The sequence below is a fragment of the Rhincodon typus genome, chromosome 10, assembly GCF_021869965.1.
Source record: "Rhincodon typus isolate 14 chromosome 10, sRhiTyp1.1, whole genome shotgun sequence".
NCBI lineage: Eukaryota > Metazoa > Chordata > Chondrichthyes > Orectolobiformes > Rhincodontidae > Rhincodon > Rhincodon typus.
Window position 1 is genome coordinate 20696777 of NC_063341.1, and position 5219 is coordinate 20701995.

The following is a 5219-nucleotide window of genomic DNA, read 5'->3' on the forward strand; positions in this document are numbered from 1 at the left end:
TAACAGTTTTATGATGTGAGAATAATTGTAAAAACTGTGCTGTGAAAATGATGTTACAGATGTCTGTATTTCTTTCGCAGGATTTGCCATCACAGAAATAACGTCAGAGACATCATCCAAATTAAAAGCATCATGGACACCATACCCTAGTGTTGGTTATTACATTCTCGACCTCAGGATTGTGAATAATTCCAGAAGCTTCCCATTCACTGTCATTGCACATCCTTTTATTACCACAAAAACATTTCACAGGTTGAGAGCAGGAGCTGCCTATAACGTGACGGTCAAAGCTATTCAACGTTTTACTGTGGTTGCTACTGCATGGAAAATAGGACAAACGGGTAAGATAATCTTCACTTCCTTCCTGCAGTCAGCAGTCAGAATTCCTTAACACCCCTCCTCCCTACTGCCCCACAACCATTAGATCAAAAACAAAAATTGCTGGAAAAGCTCAGCAAGTCCGGCAGCATCTGTGAAAGAGAAATCAGAGTAAAGTTTCGGGTCCTGTGGCCCTTCCTCAGAACTGATGGTAGCTAGGAAAATGCCGGTTTTTATGCAGGAGATAGGTTGGGAGACAGGGTAAGGAGTAAACGATAGGATAAAGGATAGAGTCCAAAGAGAGAGAAGAACAGGTTGGACAGACAAAGGATTTGATAATGATCTGGCTGGGTGGGTGAATAGCTGTTAATGGAGATTGTTAGTGGCTAACAATGGGTCGTGTGTAATAGCAGACTATGTGATTCTAAACCCGAAAAATTAACTCTTATTTTTTTCATAGATGCTGCCAGACCTGCAGGGCTTTTCCATCAACTTGTGTTTTTTTTCCTGATTTACAGCATCCGCAGTTCTTTCGGTTTTTATGTGATAACAAGGCCTGGTGTGTGGGAGTGCATTCTAGGACATGGGAGAGTTCAACCTCTAAAGTTATTGAACTTGATATTGAGTCCAGAAGGCTGCAGTGTCCCCAAGTGGAAAATGAGGTGTTGTTCTTCCAGTTTTCACCAGGGAACAAGATGATGTGTTGAAGTGCAAGCAACTGGAAGCTCTGGGTCATTTTTGCGAGCATAACGTAGATATTCTGCAAAGCTGTCACCCAGTCTGTGCTTCGTTTCTCCAATACAGAAGAGATCACATTGTAAGCAGTGAATGCACTAGACTAGATTGAGGGGCAGGTAAAGTGAACGTATGTTTGGTCCCTTGGATACAGAGGAGGGAGGAGGTAAATGGGCAGGTGTTACACCTTCAGAGATTGCAGGGGAAGGTGCCATGGGGCTGGGGAGTTGGCGGGGGGGTGTTGTTGTGCGTGAAGGAAGAGTGGACCAGGGTGTCCTGGAGGGAATGGTCCCTGTGGAAGGCGGACAAGGGAGGAGAGGGGAATATATGGCTGGTGTTGACATCTTGCTGGAGGTAGCAGAAATGGCAGCTAATGATCTTCTGGAAGTGGGTGCTACTGTTTCCTACCATCCCACCAGGATCCCTCCTAGACACCCTGGCCCATTCTGATTGACTGCTCATGCATTTCCTTGTAGTTTGTGGAATGTCACATCCATGATTGTCAATGTGAGAAAAGTATTGGTGTTGTACAATTAATTTATGGTGGGAAGTCCTTTCAAATGTTTTAGTAACATGCTGTAACAGGTAGGGGGGAGAATTCCACCCAAGATACCCCAATGATTTGTTGGAGATGTTAGTTCATTGTCTACTGAGATGAGAACTGCTAATTATAAACTGGGAGTTTTACAATGCTAACTAATCCTGCTAACTGAAGCTGGCCTAAAATGTTTCACTCTTTTTCCACATATGTCACGCAAGAAAAATGGAAAAATGCTTTCAGGGAGGCAAATATTAACCTTGCCTGTCTGTTGAAAATTAAAACCAGTGCCAGGGAAGTTGAGGTTGTAAAATTGACAATTAATTATATCTTGCCATTTGTCTGATGAGTTGGAATAAAATGATCCCCCTTACTTTGACCGTCTATTGCGCAGCTATCATCTTGGAGCAATTAAAGAGAGTTGACAAATAGGCACCAGGCTCAAGTGCCATTCTGCTATGAAATTTCCTCCACTTTGGCCTTTGTTCCTGTGGGAAAGCTATTGACCAACACTTGGCTTCTTTCCCAATGTATTATACTATCTCACCAAAGACAGTTTTGTACCTTTGTAATGTATATGTGCCAACTGAGAGGTGCAATGAGCATTGTAAACGTGATATCAGATGAGTTTTGCTGTGTACCTGTCTATGTAAATTACTTTAAATAATATGTTCAAAGGGATATCATTCAGAATTGTTATTCTCCCTGCAAAATGGATGTTTTTTCTCACAGGCAATATGACATTGATCGTGCACTGTCATTTACAGTAAGATTTGAGGGCTTTAATTGGAATTTATACTCTACAAGCATGAGACAATCCAACATTGCCCTTCAAAGATATAATAATGTGATAAGATGTACATTTATCTCAACCATTTGAGATATAGAAGGACAAGAGGTGCAGGGGAAATATGAGGAAGAGCCTTTACTGTGTAATAATTTGGGCAATGACCTCACTGTTTATGATGATGGTGGAAATGCAGACGATGAATGATTTCAAAAGGCAATTGGATGGACAATTGAGAGAAATAAACTTGCAAGGCTATGAGATACATCAGGGGGATCCACAGAGGCACAATATGAACTCGTTAGGCTGAACATTCTGCTTCTCTGCTATAAAGCCATTATGCCTTTATGATTGCTAACATATGGCAAATGCTCAATTTCAGGCAATCAGAGAATAGTATAGTGATTCCCATCTCGTAAAAAGAAAAGAAGTCAGTATATTTGACACTGGTAACCAGATGTAGAGTGGAATTAGCACCAGTCTTTCATTGACTACCTTTTGCCTCCCTCATTTGGCCATGTGCATATTATGGAAGAAAGAAAATAAATTACAAGGATAATATTTGGTGATAATGTGTGAACAATATTTCCCTTATACATCAAATTGAATTTATTTCTGTCAATGGAAAAATATCACACTTGGTGGGATATACCTTACAACTATTTTAAGTTGTAACAGTTTCAGAATAAAAAATTCTTTTCAAAATGCAGTTTTGGTTGTTAATAATCCTGTTCTGCCTTTTATTTGTGAAGTGCCATTGAGTCCAAAATTGCTGAGCCTAAAATCGAATTCAAGTTCAGTAATCATTGCTGAATGGACTAAAGTACAGGGAGCAGCTTGGTACCTTCTGAATCTGAAGTCCAACACTAGAAGCTATAATGTGACATTTGGCGGCACCACAGGAATTGTCTCAGGTTTGGATCCATCCACTCTCTACAGGATTACCGTTTTTGCAGCAAATTCTGCTGGTGTTGGAGGTGCTAGCAAAACAAGGCATGTAGTCACCTGTAAGTAGGATTTTTTTTTGTTATTTACCTAACCTCCTTTCATTGATCAAGGTCCTGGCTAAGTGCAACAGGCCAAATTTTGAGCTATTTATATTTTTGATTTATTTTGTAAGATCAAATATTTCATTTTAAAACTACTTCTGAATAATGTTTTTGTGAAATTTGTGAAAATGATTCTCGTCATGAATGTGACAAAATATAAACCAAGAAATTCTACACTGTTAATGACATGGAATTAGTGCTTTTGGCTGCAGAGAGGAACTTTATCCATCCTTCTGTCCCCTAACATTTTCCTATTGCAATGTCACTTCGGGCAGCAGAAAACCCTGACAGTTCTTACATGTTTCATGGTCAGTGGTAAGTACACCTGAATTAAGCAAGTATACCTGGCCACATGAGTTTTTATGTGGGTCCTACAATGCTGAACCCATTCCGGTGAGATCAAATTTGCACTCAGATATGTAAATCAACAACAGCAGCATCAAAACAGCTAACAAAGTCTGAAATACCGATTATCAGAGATACCCCTTCAAAGTGACATAGTGCCAGTCCATGACTCAACCAACTGCATTGAGTCGATACCTAAACTCTTTTGTAAGGGCCTCATTTGTGCCTTTGTTAGCTCTATAATTGACTATTGCAACACACCCCTGTCTGGTCTTCCGCATTCTACTGTCCATATTGCCACCACTCCTAGTTTCTATACTAGGGCTGCTTCCATAGGGGCAGCACAGTGGTTAGCACTGCTGCCTCACAGTGCCAGGGACCTGGGTTCAATCCCAGTCTTGGGTTTCTGTATTTATGGAGTTTGTATGTACTCCTTGTGCCTGCATGTGTTTCTGCCAGGTGACCTGATTTCCTCCCACAGTCCAAGGATGTACAGGTCAGGTGGATTGGCCACGCTAAATTATCCCATAGTATCCATGGATGTGTGGGTTAGTTATGTGAAATGAGGGCTTATGGGGATAGGGTGGGCAGTTGGTCTGGGTGGGATGTTGTCAGAGGGTCGGTGCAGAATTGATGGGCTGAATGGCCTCTTTCTGCATTGTAGGGATTCCATGATTCTATAAACTTGAAGACATCTAAACCATGTACTAACTCAAGTTATATGTAATGCAGAATCAAATACTATCAGCTAATGGTTGGGGCAGAGTACTGCCACCGCTCCTACTTTCCATACTGGGGCTAAAGGCCTGATTGGTTAACAATGGTAGAAATTGAACCACAAGTGAGCCTAAACAAGAGGAGGCACTTAACTGAACTTACTATATTGCATGATATCAACATGGCTACCCAATCTTACTAATTATGTCTATAGGGAGTCAGGAATGACACATCTGAACTGATTGAGATCTCAAGATAGACTCCTCATTCTCTGGTTGAGACTGTATGCTAGCATGTAATGCAGTCTCCAATCATCATTTCAGGCCATTAACTTACATAAAATCTCCCCTCAAGAGACTTTTTCCCATAGTTAACATTTATACATTCAAGTGTGTAACATTTTACATTTACCACCACAGTTCATCTCCCCAGTCCATCACAGATTCAAGTGCTCCTGAAGTTTCACAATTCTTCCAGAATGTGTTCTCTGTGGATTTGGAAGATCACTGGAACTTTGACTTCGGATCCTTTGAAAGTGGAATCTGCTCAATAACATAGAAAATAGAACATTACAGCGCAGTACAGGCCCTTCGGCCCTCGATGTTGCGCCGACCTGTGAAACCAATCTGTAGCCCATCTAACCTAAACTATTCCATTATCATCCATATGTTTATCCAATGACCATTTAAATGCCCTTAAAGTTGGCGAGTCTACTACTTTTGCAGGCAGG